General features: G+C 56.1%; 1 long non-coding RNA gene across 8 annotated transcripts; it reads right to left on the reverse strand.

Moving 5' to 3' along the window:
• Positions 1–979: 979 nt before the first annotated feature.
• On the reverse strand, positions 980–10962 carry LOC129626548 (uncharacterized). Of its 8 annotated transcripts, XR_008702002.1 has the most exons (6): positions 10827–10962; positions 10693–10739; positions 9310–9617; positions 4204–4326; positions 3355–3458; positions 980–1536 (listed from the first exon to the last, which is right to left on the reverse strand). It is a non-coding gene; the product is annotated as an uncharacterized LOC129626548 (long non-coding RNA). The 8 variants fall into 8 exon arrangements; XR_008702005.1 differs by having other exon boundaries at positions 9310–9422; positions 10693–10902; XR_008702000.1 differs by having other exon boundaries at positions 10693–10897.
• Positions 10963–22510: the final 11548 nt, after the last annotated feature.

A 22510-nucleotide genomic window follows, 5' to 3' on the forward strand; every position in this document is an offset into this window, starting at 1 on the left:
ACCACCACCCCGCACTGTCCCCTACCACCCCCCACCCCCCACCGCCCAAGGCCCAGGAGGAGGGCTTTGATCTCCCTTACCTCTCGGTCATTGCCCCAAGGTCAGAGCTCCAAGTAACGGCCCAGGGCAGCCCTGGGAACCCTCCCACTATGCTGGTGAGAGGCTTGGTTCACCGTTGCCAGCCTCAGGAAAAGTCAGCCTAAGATGGGCTTTTGAAACCCATGGATCTTTTTTTCATTATTATTGCAGCAAAATATACATAACACAAGTGACAGTCGCTCAGTCGTGTCCAACTCTTTGCGACCCATGGACTATACAGTCCATGGAATTCTCCAGGCCAGAATACTGGAGTGGGTAGCCATTCCCTTCTCCAGGGGATCTTCCCAACCCAGGGATCGAACCCAGGTCTCCCCCATTGCAGGTGGATTCTTTACCAGCTGAGCCACAAGGGAAGCCCACATAACACAAACTGTACTATTTTAACCATGTCTAAGTATCCATCTTAATGGCATTAAGTATATTCACATTGTTACTTTAAAAAGGCTATCCACATTGCTGTGCAGCCCTCATCATATCGTCCTCCAGAAACTTTCCATCTCTGTCCCCATGAAGCACTAACTCCTCAGCCCCACCTTGTCCCGTCCCTGGCCCCCGTCATCCCGCTTTCTGTCTCCGTGAACAAGACTACATTGGGTCCCTTATGTAAGTGGGATCCTACAGCATTTGGCCTTTTGTGACCGGCTTATCTCACTGAGCATACTGCCCTCAAGGTTCATCCAGGCTGTAGCATCTGCCAGAACTTCTTTTTTAAAGACTGAATATTAATATCTTCTAGTGTGTGTGGATCCCTGTTACTCATCCGCTCATTGGTCTGTGTGTGGACCCTCTTTGCTTATCCATTCATTGGCCTGTGGGTAAATAGGTTGTCTCCGCCTTTGGGCCATTGTGAATAACGACGCTGTGAACAGGTGCACAGACATTTGATCGAGTCTCTGCTTTTAATGATTTTGGGTGTAAACTCAGAAAGGGGGTCTGTAGATCTACATTTAGTTTTTTTAAGAATTCCCATACTGTTTTCCACAGTGAAGCCAAGGGATATAGAGGGCTTCATAGACAGAACAGCTCTCCTGGATCCTCACAGGAGGGGAGGGGGACTGTCCCCTGCCCGGCCGGGCTCAGCTGGTCAGAGGTCATCTGTAGGGATGAGGACCGTGAGCATGGACTTGGCATCACACAGATCCTGGTGCACAGCTCTGCCACTTGGAACCAGGAGCTCCGTGGAGCTGGTTCTCCGACCTTGCACAGCTCTGGGAGATTTAAGCGAGCCAGTGTGTGCAGGGGCCCAGCCGGCTCCCTCACTGCCGAGGACCAGAACTGTTGCTGATTTTGTTGAATCTCCTTCAAAATTCAGCCAGCCAGACAAAACCAATACTCACAAATCAGGTTAACAATAAACCGACCACATGGGACACCTCTGAGGGCATATAAACCAAGTCATGGGATATGAGGCCACTGTCTCCAGAGACATCTCCAGCTCTGAGAACCAAGAAGAAGGAAAGGCTGTGGCAGGATACAGGTCCTCAAATCAAACATGAAATCCTAACCTTTGCCGGGCAGCTGTGTGACACAGCACACTGGCCTGGAGTTTCAGGGGGTTCAAACCTGGTTGAGCACTTCTAGGTGTCAGTCGTTGAGCTTTTCTCCTCCTCTGTACATGCGTGCATGCCAAGTCACTTCAATCATGTCTGATTCTTTGCGCCCTACGGACTGTATGTAGCCTTCCAGGCTCCTCTGTCCATGGGATTTCCCAGGCAAGAAGACTGGCATTGGTTGCCATTTCCTTCTCCAGGGGATCTTCCCGACCCAGAGATCAAACCCAGGTCTCCTGTGGTTCCCATGCTGCAGGTGGATTCTTTACCACTGAGCCACTGGAGAAGCCCCATTCTCTGTAAACTGGGGCCTAATAGTAGCCACCTAAGGGGCCATCATCAGAGAAGGCAATGGCAACCCCACTCCAGTACTCTTGCCTGGAAAACCCCATGGATGGAGAAGTCTGGTGGGCCGCAGTCCATGGGGTCGCGAACAGTCGGACATGACTGAGCGACTTCACTTTCACTTTTCTCTTTCATGCATTGGGGGAAGAAAATGGCAACCCACTCCAGTGTTCTTGCCTGGAGAATTCCGGGGACAGTGGAGATTGGTGGGCTGCCATCTAGGTGGCTGCACAGAGTCGGGCACAATTGAAGCGACTTAGCAGCAGCAGCAGCAAGGGGCCGTCATGAAGGTTAAATGAGGAGATGCAAGTGACTGATGAGCTTGAAGCCCACCTCTGCATCAGGGCTTAAGCCCTGGGCCTGGTATGACCCCGTCTGGCCTTTCCAGGCTCCTAGCTGACCCCATTCCCCCTAGTGCCTCAGCCCCAAGGCATCAGGCCTTCTGTGATGACCTCCGAACATCTCTAGCATCTTCACTCACCTACTCTGCCTCCTTGGCTCTCCCCAATTTGACCCCCACTCTTCTCACATGTGAACTAGTCTCCCCAGCCTCCACACCTTCACTTACTGTAACAAGTCCGATTGTGTCTCCTCCCCACTAAAGGTACCCCCTGGTACCTTGAATGTGACCTTATTGGGAAGTAGGGTCTTTGCAGATGATGGGTTACAGTCCATGGGGCCACAGAGAGTCTGACACGATGGAACCACTGAGCACACACATGCACAGACGGAATAAGGAGGACCCTATAAGGTGGATTCAGAGAAGGCAATGGCACCCTACTCCAGTACTCTTGCCTGGAAAATCCCATGGATGGAGGAGCCTGGTAGGCTGCAGTCCATGAGGTTGCTAGGAGTCGGACACGACTGAGTGACTTCATTTTCACTTTTCACTTTCATGCATTGGAGAAGGAAACGGCAACCCACTCCAGTATTCTTTCCTGGAGAATCCCAGGGATGGGGGAGCCTGGTAGGCTGCCGTCTATGGGGTCGCAGAGAATCGGACACGACTGAGGCGACTTAGCAGCAGCAGCAGCATAAGGTGGATTTGTCCTTATAAGGGGGATTCGGACACAGGCACACACGGAGGAAAGAGAGGGTGGACTAACGGCTCCAAGGCAGGAACACCAAGGGCCGCTGGCAGCGGGCAGGAGCCAGGAGGAGGCAAGGAAGGATCATTTCCCAGAGCCTTCAGAGGGAACACAGTCAACATTTGATTTCACACAATCAGTTTCTGTTGCCCTAAGCCACCTGGTTTGTGGTATTTTGAGGTATTTGAGGTGAGCAGCTCCCTTACTCAGTCCCCTCCATAGCATCACCACCCCCCAATATGTCCCTCTTCCAGGCTAGTTCCAAAACCTACCCCTTCCTCCAAGAAGCCTCCCCTGAGCATCTTCACTCCTCCTCCTCCGTTGCTGTTTCTGCAAGTGACTGCCCCCCACAGTGCTTTGTTTGCAGCGTCTTCCTCTAGAGTGAAATGCAGTCGGAGACCTGTTTGAAGGGTTTCAGAATAGGCTTCCTTTCTGGAAGAGGTGACCCTGAACAGGGATTTGACGGATGAGTAAGAGTTTACTAATTGGAGAAACGACAGCTGTGTGCCAGTCGCTGAGTACACTTACTTAGCCGTGTAGTCATCCTACCAGCATACTGAGTGACTTCTGCGCTGACTTGTTCACCAGAGTGTGGCCCCAGAAGCAGGACAGCACCTCATTTATCTCTGGCTGCACTGACCCTCGCTCTCCAGGAGCTCCTAGCAGCCCTGGGTCGGCCTGAGTTCATGCTCAGCCCAGGGATGTGACTTGGTGGGGGGCCTTGGGATGGGCACATTTGGCAAGAGGAAGGGAGGGCAGATGGTTTCCCAGCTGGCACTAGTGGTAAAGAATCCACCTGCCAGTGCAGGAGATGTAAGAGATGTAGGTTCAATCCATGGGTTGGGAAGATCCCTGTAGGAAGAAATGGCAACCCACTCCAGTATTCTTGCCTGGAGAATCCCATGGACAGAGGAGCCTGGTGGGCTACAGTCCCTAGGGTCGCAAAGAGTTGAACACGACTGAAGAGACTTAGCACACAGGGAAGGCAGAGGGACTCAGAGCTTCCTGGGGAAGCAAAAACAGGAACCCTCATATCAGCTGGGGCATCAGTCCTGATTCCAAACCCAGGCTCTGCCACTTTCCAACTGAGTGAGCTGGCGGCTCTAAGGCCTGCTTCTTACCTATGAAATGAGGATATCTGGCCAAGGTCGTCATTCATTGGTGAAAACTTTCTGCAGTAAAGAGCACCAGCCACCAGGGGACGCCGGTCCCTGCTGCATCAGGAGAGACTGGAGACTGGAGAGCTATGGGGGTGGAAACCGCAACAGTTCTGGTTTGGGGGTGGGGAGGGGATGGGAGGCTGGAAACTGGTTTGGAGTCAGGCGGTCACTGCGCTGCCCTAGGCCCGTCCCCCTTGCCACATGTGGACAGGTCCCAGTTGAGCTCTGGGGTGCCGCTGGCCTCAGGACCAGGCCCTGCGCACAGTGCTGGGGGAAACCAGGGTCTGCCTCCGGGAGGTCCCCGTCCAGGCCATCATCTCCCAGGGCCACAGGCCGCGGGCTCTGATGGTAACAACACCTCATGCTCTGCAGAGCTGCCCACGTGCAGACACACGCCTAACTCACCACAGCCGCCCGGCAGCCCGTGGGGGCAGTTATTCTCGCGTGTAACTGTGAGGAACCGAGACACAGAGAGGTGTGGGAGCTTGCTTGAGATCGCGCAGTAAGGGGCAGAGCTGGGGTGAGCGCACAGGTGGTGTGGCAGCACCCACACGCTCACCATCCTGCCTTATGCCCCGTGCGAGCGGCCCGGCTTCGAGGACAGGTGCTGATGATGGGCAAGGAGGTGAGGAGGACAGGAAAGGCGTTCCATCAGAGGGAACCGCATGAATGGAGGCCCAGAGGCATGAAAAAGTGGGCAGAGGCACAGGGCGTTCAGAATTGCTGCCCCAGGGGGAGGCTCTGGAGGGGCGTGCAGAGGCTGCTAGTCACGGAGAACCGCTGGCGGGCTGAACACAAGGGGGTGAATAGGCCAGGGCTGGGCTTGGAACCTTTCTGTGGCCTAGGGCTGGAAAGGGCTGGAGGGGGCCAGAGGGGAGACAGGAGGACCAGTGAAAAGGCCAGTGCCATCCAGGTCAGGGGCAGAGAAGCCTCTGGACCCTCCAGCTGCCGTCGGCAGGCTCCTTGGTCAGGCCTCTCTTGGTGACCAGCGACAGAGGTCGGCCAAGGGCAACTTAGTGAGAGACCGCAGGGGGACCTCCAGGGGCAGCAGGCAGCGGCCCTGGGAACGAGATCAGGGCGCAGAATGCGTGGGGACCCTCTCGTCTGTGGATCCCGGCCTCTCCTCCCCAGCAGGAGCTGCGGCTCCTCCAGGGGGCCGGCTGTCAACTCCACCAGGCACCATCTCTCCTCAGTTAGTGCAGGAAGTCAGCTGGGTGGTTTGTGCAGGATCCAGAATCCATCTTCTTTTCAAGGTAAAAAAAAAAACAAAAACTGCCAGAGCAGCAGGCAAGCGGAAGCCAAAGAATAAATAATGGTCTTTCGTCATCTGAGCCACAGATGGAGAGGGAAGGGGGCGGTCTCCACATGAGGCCCCCACCTCACCAGAGCCAAGGGCACCAGCTGGGGGGACAGGGCGGGACAGAGGGCAGACTCCCAGGTGCCAGGGTGAGGGAGGGGCTCCCCTTGCTGGGCCCAAGCCGAGGCCTGCTCTGACCCAGCACCCCAGTATCTCCAAACTGTCAATGGTTAGGCCTGCACACGGGTCCCCACTCGGCCGTCAGGGGGCGGAGTATCCGTTTGCTAGGAGAGTGCAGCTCCAGGTGGGTGGGGAGCGGGACCCTGGTCTGGATTTCACAGGCCGCCCCGCCCTGGCCACCCGCTTCCTGCACAAGAACCCAGGAGAGCGTCTCAGGACCCAGACGGTGCGCCTGGGGCTGAGCGGTGGGCCCTGGGGGGGGCTGCTGTCATTGTCAGCGCTGACAGGGGTGGGGCCCCGGGGCCAGGGGAGGGCGGCCGTGCAGGGAGCGCTGCGTGTGGGGAGGCTGTGGGAGGCCAGGTGAGAACCTGGGGTGCCCCGGGCCTCCCCAGATGAACTTGGCCTGGGAAGGGCCTGGCAGCCGGGAGCTGGACTCCTGTGGCCCTACTGTGTGCAGCCCACGTCCGCCCGGCTTCACGGGCCCCCACCTGCCTCATTCCGCCTCGTTCCCAGACGTTCCTGGAAAGGGAGGAGGAAGGGAGGCAGTGGGGTGGGCCGGGAGCTGCCTGTTCTCCGAGTTTCACTGGGAAGACCCGGAAACTGGGGCAGGAGGAGGGCGGGAGGGCAGGAGAGGCCCCCATGCAGAAGAAGAGGAGGACAGCAGGAGGGGCTGGGGAGGGGCTGGGGAGGGGAGGGGGAGGGGCTGGGAAGGAGAGCAGGGGGAGGGGCAGGGAAGGAAAGCAGGGGGAAGGGCTGGGGGAGGGCCTGGGGAGGAGAGCAGGGGGAGGGGTTGGGGAGGGACTGGGGTGGAGAGCAGGAGGAGGGGCCGGGGACGGGCTGGGGGAGGGGCTGGGGAAGGACTGGGGCGGGGCTGGGGAGGAGAGCATGGGGAGGGGCTGAGGGAAGGGCTAGGGAGGAGAGCAGGGGGGAGGGCTGGGGAGGGGAGCAGGGGGAGGGGCTGGGGAGGGGTGAGAGGAACTGGGGAGGGGCTGGGGGAGGGGTGAGAGGAACTGGGGAGGGGCTGGGGGAGGGGCTGGGGAGGGGCTGGGGAGGGGGCTGCAGATGGGAAGGAGAAGGACTGGGGAGGAGATGGGGAGGGGCTGGGGAGGAGTTGGGGAGGGGAAGGGGGAGGAGAAGGCGGAGGGGAAGGGAGAAGGGAAGGGGGTCTGCACCCGGGGCTCTGCCTGCTCAGACCCCGCATTGGGGGGGGGGCCCCAGCTTCTTCACAGGTCCCTCATCCCTCCTGGAGCAGGGCTGCTCCTGGACTGGAGTCACTCCCAGTCCCCCTGTGGAGCCTCCAACCCCTCACAGTGTTACCCCATCTGGCTGAGGAGGCAACTGCGGCTCCAGGGGAGTACCCTGGGGGGGCACACCCCTTGTCACCCACCCCCTGTCCAGGTGAGGCACCCACATTTCTGGGCCCAGGGTCACACTGGGCCTCAGAGTCACTCGCTGGGGCTTGGGAGGAGCCTCCAGGGACAGCAGGAGGGAGGTCCTGGCCGTGGCGGGCAAAATGGGAAATGACACTGCCCTGTGTGTCTGTGTGTCTGTGTGTGTCTGTGTATGCATGTGTGTGTGTGCGCGCACACATGTGTATGTGTATACATGTGTGTACATGTGCACATGGGTGTATGTGTATACATGTACGTTTGTGTACATGTGCGTGCACGTGTGGACCTGTGTGTGTGTGTGTACATGTGTGTTTGTGTACATGTGTGTGGGGGGGTGTACGAGTGTGTGTGGCAGGGTGGGGAGGTGGGGCAGGGACCCTCCTGGCTCAATCCCACCTTCTGTCTGCCAGTTCTTTCCACACACACACTGACCCACTCCCACCTCAAAAAACAGACTCCAGCCCACGTTCTGGGTCCCCTGATCATCACCCCAAGGGCCCCTCCCCAGGACCCTGGCTTCACACTGGCCTGGGGCTCCCACCCATGCTGCCCAAATGAGGCTTGTAGTGGGTTGAAGAGTGTGCCCCCACAATTCATGATTACCCAGAACCGCAGCGTGTGACTGTATGTGGAAATAGCCTTGGCAGATGTCAGTGGTTAGGGTGAGGTCAGATCGGGTGGGGCGGGAGCTGGATCCAAGGACTGGTGTCCTTGTAAGAAGAGGAGGGACAGAGACCCGGGAGGAGGCCACGTGAGGACAGAGGCAGAGACTCGAGTGAGGTGGCCTCAGCTACACGACATGGGGAGCCACCAGAGCAGGGAGGGGCAGGGAGGACCGTGCCCTGGAAGCTTCCAGAGAGAACTGGGTCCTGCTGGCACCTTGATTTCAGATTCCTGCCTCCAAAGGATGAATTTCTGGGTTTTCAAGTCTATCGCAGGCATTCGTTCAGCAGCCCCAGGACAGACACAGGGCTCATCCCTCTCCCATCTCCTCAGCCCTGGTACTCTGGCCAGGGGGACGGATCTGGGTAGTGGGGCGCCCAGGAGACCCCCACTCAGACCTCCAACTGTGGGTGGCAGACCAGGACCCACCTGCCCTCTCTGAACCCCGGAGCTCCATTCAAGCCACACCCCGTCGCCTCTGGGCTCCTGCGCTCAGAGATGAGCCCAGCGGGTGTGGAGACCTCTGCGTGGCCACGTGGCTCAAGGTCTCCCCCATGGCGATGCCCTCCCCCACTCCGCCCTGAATACTGAGATTCAGGGAGGGGAGGGCTGCTCAGGGTGCTCCCCTAATTAACCCTGCTGGGATGTCCGCTTCCCAGAGAACCTGGGCTGGATACTGCATTGTTACCCCCATATTACAGACCCCAAAACTGAGGCTCAGACAGGGGGAGCGGCATGCCCAGCCCCCAGAGCCGCCCTCTCCCTCTCCCTGGGCTGGGCAGGCGGGGAGTGAGAGCAAGAGGTCTTTGCCCCCAGCCCGGCTCACCCCCATCCAAGCAGCTCCAAGGCTCCCACCCCCGCAGGCAGCTCCCCCAGCTGCTCCTGGTTGCCATGGTGTCGGAGGAGGAGCAGATTCCTGAACGGCATCCAGAACTTCACCCCAGCCCCTCCTTCCTCACTCCCTTCTCCAACATCAAAGCCTCCTTCTTTCAGCTGAGGCCTGGCTACTTCCTCCCCAAGCAGCCAGGGAGCACAGGAGGTCAAGGAGGCAGAGGGTCCCGGAAGTGAGTCACAGGACTCCGGCCCAGCCCCTTCCCGGAGCAAGGGCTCCAGACCCCCACCCCCAACCTCCCTACTGGACTGGCCTGACTCCCCATCACCGCTCACAGGGAAGAGTCCTGGGCAGTTTGCAGGCCAGGCGGGCTCCTTACAGCCTCTGTGCCTGCAGTTCCCTCCGCCTGCAATGGCCTTCCTCGTCCTGGCTTCCCTGAGGCCAGAGGCTCCCGCTGCCTCCCACACCCGCCTTCATCACAGCCATTCCCTTGTTGCACTTGGACCCGACGCTCCCATGGGAATGGGAGGTCTTAGGGATACAAACTTCCATGTCGGCCTTTTCCTGAACCTCCAGCCCCTGGGCCAGGCAGATGCTCAGTGAAGACACAAGGTGGGAAAGGAGGGAGGGAGTCAGGAAAGAGAGAGGGGAGACGGGGAGGTGTACGTCCTTCAGGCCACGCTCCCACGTTCACACAGACTCACCCAGGCAGGCTGCTCCTGCTCACCGTTGCCCCTCACACTTGCCAGCACAGATCTCACCCCTCTGTGGCCAACGACAGCTTCCTCCCTGGTCCCGGCTCACTGGGCTCTGTTCCCTGAGGGTCCAGAGTGGAATCAACAGGTGATAGACTGTCACCATGGTTGGATGGCATCACTGACTCGATGGACCTGAGTCTGAGCAAGCTCTGGGAGTTGGTGATGGACAGGGCTGCAGGCCATGGGGTCGCGAAGAGTCTGACACGACTGAGCCACGGAATGGAGCTGAGACCGCCGCTGGGTTCAGGAGGCTTCTGTAAACGCACACATTCATCAACACCTCGAGACTTGAAGCACAAGCAGGCCTGCTACTTCCAAGCCCATCATAGGTCACAGGTGGGCTTAAGGTGGGAAAAGGGAGTTAAAGATGGGTATTTATCACGGTCTGAGCCAGGTGTTAATACCCAGTGCCTCTCAGCCCTCACAACCACCCTGGCAGTTAGTTTGAGGAGTTACAGATGAAGAGATCAAGGGTCAGGGAGGCAAGGTCACTGGCCACGAGCAGACTCTGCGCCAGCCACCTGGAGAGGAGGAGCAGGTTCTGCCCAGAAGCCCTCAGCCGTGGGGCCGGCCAGCTGGGGCACAGGCAGCGCTGAGAGGGACACGCGGGCCAAGGCAAAGGGTGTTATGTGTGCACCTCAGAGCCCCTCTTGCAAGCTGGACCCATCTCAAGTGGGGAGCAGAACTGGTCAGACCCATCGGTCTCCCCAGACTTTCCACTGAAGACAAGTAGGTCCAGCAGAGGTCGCCTCTGAAGACAGAACTGGAACCAGGGTTGGGAGGAAAGGACAGTGCGTAGCACTCACTTTGCACAGTTCTGTGACTATCTGAATTTTACCAAGAATGTCATTATTATTACTGAAAAGAAAAAGTGAAAGTGTTAGTCACTCAGTCATGTCCAACCCTTTGCGACCTCATGGACTGTAGTCTGCAGGCTCCTCTGTCCATGGGATTCTCCAGGCAAGAATACTGAAGTGGGTCGCTATTCCCTTCTCTAGGGGATCTTCCCCATCCAGGGATTGAACCCAGGTTTCCTGCACTGCAGGCAGATTCTTTACTGTCTGAGCCACCAGGGATGAGAAGAAAATGAACATCCGATGACCCCGAGGTGCTTCTGCACCTTGAGACAGTCATGGCAAAGCACCAGAGAGGCTGCCTTCCCCCGGCCCTCCACCTCCTGTGGAAGCGCATCCCGCAAGCTAGGCCCCAGACCCAAAGGTGGCCATGCATTCATTCCTTCCATCGTTCATTCTTTCACGACTCTGTGTTAGGCCCGTGCCCCCCAAAAGTCGCTGGTCTAATGGGGAGACAAACACAAGGACCACACACCATAGAATAAGGCAACTGGTTCTGATGAATGTGGTGCAGGAGTGTGCCTGTGGGAGCAAACAGGGAGGGCTTCAGAGAGGAGACAGCTTTGAGTGGACACCTCTCACAGGATCAGAGATCTTGAGCATGAGGACCTGGGCTCTGGGCCGGCCAGAGCGGAACTCCAGCAGAGCTCGCCCCCTTCCTTCAGCCTCCACACACTCCTGGCCGCCTGCACCTTCTGCCTCATCTGTTTGGAGCCAGCTCACTGGGGAGTTTCCATACCCGCAGGCCTGTGTCTGCTACCAATTAGGAGGCAAGGTAATTACACCGTGATTACAGACATGCTCTTCCACTTCTTAATGAGCTATATGGGCTTAGGCAGAAAGGTCTCTGCTGTCTGAAACTCAGGGACCACGCAAAGCTGCAAGGCCTGTGTGCTAGCCCAGGGGAGTGGTTTTCCAACTGCTTTCAACCCCCTTGAAACAGATGAAACCGATGAAAACCAAGCTATTTGGGTTGGGGTGAGGGTGTTGAAGGGGGCTCAGGGAGAAGGATCCAGGTTCCCCTTTGCTCTGTAGCTGTGGATCCTGGGGAGACGGGGGCTGGGACTGGTCCTGGGGGTGGGATCAGGGTGGCCAGGACAGGGGGAGAGTGCTGGGGAGAGAGTCCACCGCCCATGTCTCCCAACTGGCACACACAAGGACTTCAGGATCTTCAGAACTGTGTGCCCATGCCCATGTGTCTGGCCCAGTTAGCTCATCTTTCACAGCAAGCAGTGATTCTATACAAATAGAAATAGAAATATGACCTTGAAAGATGTCATAAAGGACTTCAACCTTATAATAACTCCACAGTTTCCTTTCTTAAATTTAGAGGGATGTTTAAGGGAAAATATCTCTTCTATAGAAGGAATATTTATATGAATTCAGCAATTCTATGAACTCCCTTTTCTTTTTCTTCTGTTCAAGTCAAGTAAAATTAGATTAAAAATAGAATCCAAGATATGAGTCTTCTGGTTTTATAAAATCATTTCCACCCATCTGTCCCTTACTCACCCTTCTGGTTTTTGTGTATTTGTGGAGTTGTTCAAAATGATGTTCATCTAATGTTAATGGGTCTTTTTTTTTTTTTTGGCCCCACGCAGCACTCAGGGTACTAGCTCCCTGACAAGGGGTCAAAGCCAGGCCTGCTGCAGTGGAAATAAGGAGTCTTAAGCACTGGACCCCCAAGGAAGTCCCTTCTAATGGCTATTTTCAGCTGGCTGGATTTGGGTTGGTTTTTTACTTCTGTTTTGGGAATTTACAGCATGTTTTGAATTCTTTATAATGAACAGGTGTCACTTATGTTTTAATGTGACTTTTTTTTCCTTAAAAAGAGAGATGGGAAGGAAACTTATCAGCCAGAATTAGTAGTGGAAACTGAATACTGAGATGACGAGATGATGGATGATTGCTATTTCTCCCCTTTAATTTCTAAAAGAAAACAACTTACTTTTAAAATAGGGAAAAAAGAAATCATGGGCACTGTGAAACAAGACCAGTGGCAGACCACTTGGCAATGATCTCTTCATATTTACCGAACAACTTGATGCCAGGTTCCAACGTTTGCTGCTGCTGCTGCTAAGTCACTTCAGTCGTGTCCGACTCTGTGTGACCCCGTAGACGGCAGCCCACCAGGCTCCCCCGTCCCTGGGATTCTCCAAGCAAGAACACTGGAGTGGGTTGCCATTTCCTTCTCCAATGCATGAAAGTGAAAAGTGAAAGTGAAGTCGCTCAGTCGTGTCCGACCCTCAGCGACCCCATGGATTGCAGCCTACACTGTCTCTTTATTTAGGTTTTTGGTTACTCGGTAAAACGCCCTCATACACTCTCCTTGCAATTATATATGCCGCCACTAGTTGGCAGTAGGCATATCAGTATTCTGGAAGGTGTGTGTTTTGTCTGTGTCTCAGGTAAGAAGGCATCTATTACAGTTCGACTTTTTTGAGAATTTCTTTACAATTGATAGCCCAATTGAGGCCACTCAATTTCTTGTCTTCCTCAAATAAATACTTCAGACACAAGTCAAGTTCAGTTCAGTTCAGTTCAGTCGCTCAGTCGTGTCCAACTCAGTGACCCCATGAATCACAGCACGCCAGGCCTCCCTGTCCATCACCAACTCCTGGAGTTTACTCAAACCCATGTCCATCGAGTGGGTGATGCCATCCAGCCATCTCATCCTCTGTCGTCCCCTTCTCCTCTTGCCCCCAATCCCTCCCAGCATCAGGGTCTTTTCCAATGAGTCAACTCTTCGCATGAGGCGGCCAAAGTGTTGGAGTTTCAGCTTTAGCATCAGTCCTTCCAATGAACACCCAGGACTGATCTCCTTTAGGATGGACTGGTTGGCTCTCCTTGCAGTCCCAGGGAGTCTCAGACACAAGTCAAACAAGTGATTAAAACAAGCAAACGTGACGCCTATTACACATGAGACAGGGTAGCCTCCAGGTAAAGCACCCAGCTCTGGAAGCAGACAGATCTCATTCCAAACCCTGGATTCATCACTCACTGGCTTCATCATCTTAGTCAAAGTACCTCAGCTCTTTTGGCCTCAGCATCCTCATTTAAATGCTGGGAATTTAACAAGCCCACATCACAGGATTGTTGTAGGAGTTGAGTGATGTGGTGTAAGCAAAGGATTCAGGAAATAGTTCTTATTACTCCTGCTGTAAGTCCATCTAGAAAACTCCTGCTCAGCCTTGAGGACCCAGCTGAAACCCCTCCTCCTCAGTGAAGCCTCTGTTAACCTCCTGGCAGCAATTAGTTGCTGGCTCCTCTAATCCTATATCCTAATCCTTAACTTTAGGGGGCCAGTTTTTTCTTTATATCTCTTGAGGGTATGTTATCAGGTGAGTGAAAATGTAAGATTTTACATCTTAATCTTGGGTCATGGAATAACCCGAGGACTTGGACTCTAGAGCCTGCGTTCTAGTCCCGGCCTCCCTGACCTAGGGCTGTGACCTCGAGTTCCCTCTGTAAGCAGTTGTTTCTCCATCTACAAAACATCTCCTGGGGGTTCTGAGGCTTGGATGAGGTAATCAATATGGAAAGATTTGGAGACAGAAAAACTGCTGTACACATGGTGATTGTCAATGTCCAAGTAAGGGCCGTGGGGTCAGAGCCTTGTCAATTATTCTGAACAAACAAACAGCAACACACACACATCACATATATACACACACATTCGCACAACACACACATACATACAACACACGCATTGCATATATGCACACAGCACACATGCACACAACGCACACGTCACATGTATATGCACATAGTACACACACACATACACGCATGCACGCACACAGAGGCATGAGCAGGTCTCTTAAGCCAAAGCAACTTGAACTGCCCTTGGAAGCTGCCCAAACCAACCTTAAGCACAAGCCGTCCACGCCCAGTGTTTGGTGCTGGCTTGAGGGCTAGCCAGGCTCCGCTAGGTTGTCTTTTTTGAACCACACGTGGTTATCATCACCTCGTATGTCAGCGTTTAGTGCTTGCTTCCACCCCAAGACTTAAAGGAAGCCTTTACAGAGCTCAACAGGTGAGCGACGGGAAACAAGGAACCTTCCACCGAGGCTGCCTAAGCGGGGCTGGAAGGACACACGCTGGTCTGCCACCTGCGGTCCAGAGTGACAGGGGGACCCTCTGTCCATCTCTCCCTCCCTCCCTCTGTCTTTCTCCCTCCTTCTCCTTCCCTCTCTCTCCATCTCTGTCTCTCTCCGTCTGTCTGTCTCTCCTCTCTCTCTGCACCCGCGCCTGCAAGAGCTGGAAAGCCAGGTGACCAGCCAGGGCCCTGCCGCTGTCCCTCGTGAGTGGAGCTGCTCAGCACCCAGGCTGGCTGTGCACTTAACAGACACTGCCTGAGCACCTACTGTGTGTCAGCCCTGCTCGGCCCTGGGGGCACAGACTGGATGCTCAGGGTGGTGGAGGCCTGAGGAAGCAATGGAAAAGAAACAGATGTGGGGACCTCCCTGGTGATCCAGTGGCTGGGACTCCGTGCTCCCCATGCAGGGGGCTCAGGTTTGATCCTACGACCCAACACAGCCAAATAAATAAACATTAAAGAAAAAAAATGTGTGGGCTGCCCTCTCCGGCCAGGCACTGTGGTGTTGCTCTCAACATTGGACTTAATTCCTGCACCAGCCTGTGAGGCATTTAAAGGTAAGAGGCAAAGTGTTAGTCGCTCAGTCATGTCCAGCTCTTTGTGACCCGCCAAAACTGTGGCCTGCCAAGCTCCTCTGTCCCTGGAATTCTCCAGGTGAGAATATTGGAGTGAGTTGCCATTCCCTTCTCCAGGGAATTCTTCCCGATCCAGGGATGGAACCCAGGTCTCCTGATTACAGGCCAATTCTTTACCATCTGAGCCACCAGGGAAGCCCAAGAGGTATTTACTTACTTAAATAGGTTCCACCAAATCTACCAGCTTAAGATACAAACAAAGCTATTTTAATATTCAAATTATTCTCTCACCAGCACCTCCCACACCAACAGCCTGTCTGTCTTTGTAGCTGTCTGTCTTTCTCCATCTTTGCCTCTGTCATTGTCTCCCCGTCCAATCCAGCAATCCCACTTCTGGGTCAAAAGAAGTGAAAGCCGAGTCTCAAAGCTACAGGCACCCCTGTGCTCACAGCAGCATTATCCACAGACACCCAAAGGTGAGACAACACGAATGCCCATGGTTCACAGAAGGGGGCCACACCGAGGAATATTACTCAGCCTTTAAAAGCAGGGGAATGCTGGCGCTGGACGAACCTTGAGGTCACTATGCTCAGTGAGATGCGTCAGTCACCCGAGGACTGACACTTGGGATGCAACTTACGTGAGGCCCCTAGAGCAGACAAATTCACGGAGTCGGGAAGGAGTATGCGGGTGCTGGGAGCTGTGGGGGTGGAGAGCCAGTGTTTAATGAAGACAGAGCTTCAGTGTGGGAAGACGGAAGAGTTCTGGAGGTGCAGGCTGCTGACTGCTGCACGAGGTGAGTGCACTCAGCGCTGCGGAGCTGTGCGCTTAAAATGGCGAAAATGGCAAATTCTATGTCATTTGTATTTTACCACAATTAAAGCAACAACAGCCATGGTGGTCTCTGTCGGTGTGGAGCGTCTGTGGGCATGGGTGTGGGAAGAGGCCCCTGAGGAGTTCTGGACGGTTCCAAGTGATCTAGCCCTGGGGTCTTCCATCACAGCCTTATCTCCTAACTGAGTCACAGTTATCTCAGGGTCCCCAGCCCGTGTGTGTTGACTGACTGACCGACTGACTGGTTGCATAGTGCACTCCCCGCCTGGGAGCCTCCGGAAGAGTCCAGACCCTGGGCAGCTCTGCAACCCAGGCCCCCTGCCAAGACGGAAGTGCCAAACAATAGCCCTCAAGAGGCCTCCCTGCAGCCAGCCGGATTTGCACCTCCATGGATAATGCAGGCTTCCTCCGAAGGAAGTGATACCCGAGGGAGGGGAGCGAGGGAGGGGAGCACAGCTTCCGCTGGAGCGAGCTGGAGAGGGGCCCGGAAGGACAGGCAGGAGGGTGGGGAATCGTGGATGCCCACTACCCCTGGCCCTGAGCACCAACAGGCCGCAGAGGGCAGCTCCTCCCCAGGGCACTAAGGACACCCTCGTCCTGTGAAGCGCTGACTTTTTTGAGACTGGAGGTCAGAGTCAGCACAGGAGGGTCGGGGGACGTGCTCAGCCCCCCATTGAGGGCTGTGTGGCCCCACGGCCCCAGCTGCACCCTCTCTCCCCTTGAAGGGGACAGGCGTCACCCTGCGATCACTGTGCATCTAGGCGCTGCCACCCCAAATCGCCCAGACCCAGGGCTGCCCTCTTGCACCTCTTCCTTCTCTACGGCGAAAACAGACAAAAATAAACAGAGACAGAAAAGGAAACAGCCATAAATCCCAAGGTGGGGTGGCTGACGGAGGTGATTACTCCCCCGCCTCCCCTCCTCTCAGCGTTCTGAATCAATTGAGAGCCTGAGTCAGGAGGCAGAGAGGGACCGACTCTGTTGTTGGAAAGCAGAAGTTCTGACTCAGAACCAGATGGGTCCCTATGTTCCAGGTAACCACCCGGGAAGGAGCCAGGAGTCCTGTTGCCTGGAGGGGCAGAAGCGGGGTGGGTTCACACCCCAAGAGTGGAGTTGCCGGCCTCCATGGACCCCTCGGAGGGGAGAGGCTGCCTGGGTAACAGGTGCAAGAAAGGAGCTGGAGCGTTCGGGGGCCTGAGGTCTGGAGGGGGGCTGGGGCAGGAAGAGGGGGTCACTGAGCTGGCAGGGAACTGCTGGGCATGCTGGGGGGTCAGGAGACATGCACCAACGGAGGGAGAAGGTGCCTCGGTGAGGTCAAGGGGTGCTGACAGAGGGGAGGCCGGCCCGGCCCACAGCAACCTAGTGACCGACGGTGGCTGTGGCCAGAAGCTCAGGACAGGGTGACCTTCCCTCCGCCCTTCACTACCACTGGGGGCCTCCCAAGAGGGCGCCCAGCAGAGAGCCTTCACCTTCTGCCTGGAGGAAGAAAAAGGGGAGAGGTCAGGAAGGGGAGCTGAGAGAGGGCAGGGGGCGAGGAAGGGAGGAGGGAGACAGCTGGGAATTTACAAAGGAAGGGGAACAGTTGGAGCAGGGAGAGGGTGGGGCTGGAGCCCCTGCACAGCTGCCTGGAGATGCACCCTCACCCCCCACCCCCCAGGAGCGCGCCTTCTGTGCAGAGAGACAGGCAGAGGAGAGGCAGGGCAGGCAGATCCGTGCTTGGCGGACCCTGGGGTGGGGGGTGGGGGGGCTGCTGCTGGGGGAGGGGGACACTGAACCCCTCCCTCCTGCAGGTGTGGACCAGCCCTCTTGCTTCCCGCCCTGCCCCCTCCCCATCCATGGTGATGGTGGTGGTTTAGTCGCTAAGTCGTGTCTGTAGCCTGCCAGGCTCCTCTGTCCGTGGGATTCTCCAGGTGTCAGATCATTGTCCCCACATGCAGGGGGCTGAAGTGTGTCTCCCCACAGATACGTTCAAGTCCTAACCACCCCCCAGTCCCCGTGAACGTGGAAAAAGCCTGTGTCTGTTAAGGATCTTGAGATGGTCCTGTATTTAGGGTGAAACTTCGATCCAGCGATGGGTGTCCCTGTGGGAAGAGGCAGGATGCAGAGCCAGAGGGAGGAAGACCTGTGAAGACGGGGAAGAGGCTAGGGTGACGCAGGCCAGGAGCCCACCCTGGAGCCTGAGTCCCGAGCCCGAGCGTGCTGCGCACACTTGGTCTCGGATTCTGGCCTCCAGGTCAGTGGCAGGACACAGTTCTCAGGGTTCGTTACAGCAGCTTTGAGGATGGATACTCCTGGACTCCCAGGCCCATTCCTGTCACCAGGCTGCGAACAAGTGACAGAATGCAGGTGTCCCTGACCCTGCTTTCAGCTCCCTTCCTTGCACCCTGCACAGGACAGAAGCTGGCCCAGGCTGGTGCAGCTGCAGCCAAGCCAGCCGTGAGCTGGACTGCCCCAGCTTCCTTGCCTCTGCAGACCTGCCCACCTCGAGGGGAAGCAATCTTGGTGAAAGTGCTGTCTGCGGTCGGTCGCGGTCAGAGCCAGGAGGAAGTGGGGAGATGACCCGGGCCTCGCAGCCCTGCAGGGAGTGTCTCTTTGCACCTAAACCCACAACCACACTTCTCCCAACAGAGGGGAACTTGCTGCCTTGCCCCCGGGCTCACTATGACTGGTCCCAGTGTCATCTCCAAGGCTAGGCTTTTCGGAGCAGGTTCCCATGGACATAGGAGCCAGGTGGGCTACAGTTTCATAGGGTTGCACAGAGTTGGACACGACTGAAGCAACTGAACACGCACAAAGAGAAAACAATCCTTCCTGGGTGTCTCCCTCTGTCCTGCTTCCAGCAAGTTCTGAGTGCTGAGTGAGAACCTTTCAATCCCTGGGCTTGGACTTGGCCGTGGGCTCCCCACTACTGGGTCCTGGGTTCCAGGAGGCTCTGGTTGGCTGCCCCACCCACTCTTGGTGCCCGGAGGTGGTCCTCACCAGACCCTCTTCCAGTTCCACTCCCAAGACCCTTCCCCACCCTTGCCCCTGGTCTGTCTCTGGGTCAGGTGCGGCGGCCAAGGGGAGGGATGTGGACATGTGCAGGCCCTTGGGCTCCAACTTCAGGGTCATTCTCGACCCCCTGCTCCAGACCTTGCTATCCGATCAGTCTCCATGTGCTGTGGAAGGGACCCATGGGTGCTTCTCAGGTTTGGGTTTTGTCTGCTTGGAGGCCATGTTTCCAGCAGATGGGGTGACAGGTCATGCACACAGAAGCAGGGTTCGCTTTTCCCACGTTCTCTCACCTGTGTTTGCACAAGGAGCCTACTGGGCCCTGGGAGGCTGTACCTTCCCCCAACCTCTGTCTCATCTCGCTCTGGCAGCTCAAGCAGGACTCAGGCTTGGAGAAGGGTGAAGGGGGAGACCACCAAGTACGGCCTGGGCTGGTCTGTGGGCTCCAGGAGAGCCACTTGTGAAGGGATAGGCGACCTGATGCAGAGCAAATGACTGCTGCGGGGCATCGTGTCCACAGTGCCATCCAGCTGACTCCCACCCTAGCATTCTCTCTCCATCCCCTTAGAGTGTGTGCTACAGCCTCGGGGTCTGCCAGGCTGGACTTCAGCATTCCCAGACAGCTGGACCCTCCATCCGCAGCAGCACGTGGTTCAGGAAGTCCTCCCAACGCACCAGAGAACTTCAGAGGTGCGTTTGTTCCAGTACATCAGTCAGGTTGCTTTGACCCCTTAGTGACGGTCAAGGGCTCACAGTCTAGAGCAGGGAGGGCTTGCCTCAGCTCCTTCTTCCCTTTCCTTCCAGCTGGATGAGTCTGGGGATTTAACACCTCTTAGCACCCTTTCTCATCTTTAAAAAGAAAATAATTGTGGTTCCTCCTCCTAAGTCCATTGCCAAGAGTGAGATAATACATGTGAAGGGCCTCTTGGAGTTCCCAGAACATGCTATATATTCTGTAGGAAAATGATTATTGTTGTTAGAATGAAGGGCAGGCCTATGGAGCCCCAGAAGTTTGAATATATTGGGGCCTTTGATTCAAATATACAGATTTTTTTCACCTCCGTGGAAAGTAGATGAAAGTAGGGGATTGATGGGCTTGAAAATGGAATCTTGGAGATAAACTAACTGGACCGATATTTTTGTATGGCGAATCCCCGCCCTTGTGGATGACACAAAATCCCATCACTAAAACCTACCTTGCCCATCAGTGCAAATCTCATCCCTGTTGCTTCCTCCTCTTCTGTCACTCTGGGACAGTAAATGCACACTTTCAAGGGATTTCACAGGCACCCACTGTTTATTCTTGTGCCGCTGAAATGTCACCTCTGCTTTGTGCAGAAGTTCCCTGGACGTGAGCACCGAGATGGGGCAGCATGTGGAGGGTTTGGCCTCCCAGGTGGTCCGCTCTCTGGGCTGGCAAATTCCAGCCTGGCTTCCTCTGCTGTTGTCACGGAGTTGCGGTTGCCATGGCGTCTGTGTGTGCAGGAGACAACTCTGCACCCGCCAGCTTCTGGAACACTCATCCTGAGCCTTGAATCAGGTGGTGGGAAGTCTGTGTGCAGAGAAAAAGAAGGAGGTGTGGCGTGTGGGAGGGAGTCGATCTGGGCCCTGCACCTGTGTTAGTGGAGCTGCGGAAGGAGGGGCGATGCCTCTGAACCGGGAGAGACGCATGGAGGCGGAGGCCGCACTGGGCAGGGGGGCTGCAAGGCACGCTGGGAGCTTCCGCTGCACAGGCCGGTGGGGCTGGGGAGCCAGGCCGAGGCCCCCTCTCTGGCTTCTGCGGTTCTCTGCTGCTCCTGCCTTGACAGCCACTTCTGACTACTGTCCCAAAGTCACTCTAAGTGCAGCCCAGGAATTAAATACCAGTGATTTAACATGTCAGAGAAGGCAATGGCAGCCCACTCCAGTCCTCTTGCCTGGAAAATCCCATGGGTGGAGGAGCCTGGTAGGCTGCAGTCCATGGGGTTGGGAAGAGTCGAACACGACTGAGCAACTTCCCTTTCCCTTTTCACTTTCATGCATTGGAGAAGGCCATGGCAACCCACTCCAGTGTTCTTGCCTGGAGAATTCCAGGGACGGGGGAGCCCGGTGGGCTACCGTCTATGGGGTTGCACAGAGTCGGACACGACTGAAGCAACTTAGCAGCAGCAGCAGCAGATTGAACATGTGCCCCTAATAAATAGATGGAGAAACATTTAACGAGCTGCCTGCGATGCTCTTGTCTCCGAGTTTTACCCAGCTGGCTTGTTCTCAATATTCTGGACTTTGCTCAAAAGACTTATTTGAGAGAAGGCTTTCCTGACCGCTGATCGGTCCCCACCAGAGTCCTTTGCCATTTCTTATAGCACTTTGTAGTATCTGAAACCATCTGCATAAGCTCCAGTAGCGCCTGTGTAGCATGTGTGTGGATATCTCCACGACTAGCTCTTCGTAGACACTAATAACATTGGGTGAATAGAGTAGTGAACTGGCATGTTCTGAAATCACAGTAGGTTTCCCGGCAGGTCCCTCGGAAAGAGATTTCTCTATGGCCACGTGGCCCTGGGAGAGTCACCTACCTGCTTTCCTAGCCTGTAAAATGGGGACAGTGTAACTACTCAGTAAGGTGGCCCTAAAGCACCCACGAGGGCCCCGCACAGTGCTCCCCAGCCCCCTCGCCTTGTCTGGAGGAAGCCGGGCTCCAGTGTGGCTCAGCTCCAGAGGCACCACGCACACACCCAGGGATGGAGCAGGGTGTGGAGCCAAGGGCGTGAGTGAGGAGGGCCTTGGTGGTCACTGCGGGCAGCAGGGACGGCCTTGTCTGTGTCAGGGGAATGGGGAGGTCATCAGGACGAGCCTGCCCGTGGGTTCCCTGCTCTCCCTCCTGGCCTGGTCTGCTCATTGGGTGTCTCAGGTCGCCAGGACCAGCGCCCTACTCTGGCTGCCAAGGGGCTGGGACCAGGATGGGACACAGGAACGCCAGGAGGCTGAGGAGAGCACGGAACCTTTGGGCCTAGCTTCTCCAGAGCCAGGAGGGGCACTCAGGGGCCCCTGTCTCCTCCCAAGGTTCCTGCTGCCAAAAGCAGCCTTCTCACCCCAGGTTTCCTACACCTTTTCCTTCCTCTTGGTCTATCTGCCCCTCTTGCCTCAGGGTTGCTCGCTATGGAGCCTCTGAACTCTGCTCCCACCACCAGCACCAGCGCTGTTTCCGTATCTCCAGCCTCAGCTCCTGGGAGAGACCAGCCGGCCTGCTTGGACAGCTCTAGGTACAGCAAGCTGGCGACATGGCCAGCCCACAGGCTTGTCCCCGAGTGTGAGCTGCCCACCCTGAGCTGCTCTCGCCAGCTGGGGCTTTGACAGGTACCGTGATGGGCATGCCTGTGAATCCCCTCTACTCTCCTGATGCACACTCAGTGCCTCGCTCTTCCACAGCAGCCTCGGCCTCCCCACCTCCGCACGCACCTCAGCTCGTGGGTTGCCTCCTGCCCAGAATGTTCGCCACTCTGTCATCTCAGCTCGGAGACCACCTCCTCCGCGGAGTCCTCCCAGATCGCCACAGTCAAATGTCATGGCTCCCTTTTTGGACCACTAAATCCCTTTGTCCCACGTTGATACTTTGACTTGTTTGTCATCCTGAGTGCCGTAGACAGTGATAATCCTCCAAAGAGGTCCGTGTCCTAATCCCTGGGCATGTGGAGATGTGGCCTTACATGAACGAAGTGCCTCTGCTGATGAGAGGAAGCTACAGACCCTGAGGAGGGAAGATCACTTGGATTATCCATGTGGCCCAGTGGCATCACAAGGGTCTTTATAAG

The sequence above is a fragment of the Bubalus kerabau genome, chromosome 14 (assembly GCF_029407905.1).
Source record: "Bubalus kerabau isolate K-KA32 ecotype Philippines breed swamp buffalo chromosome 14, PCC_UOA_SB_1v2, whole genome shotgun sequence".
NCBI lineage: Eukaryota > Metazoa > Chordata > Mammalia > Artiodactyla > Bovidae > Bubalus > Bubalus kerabau.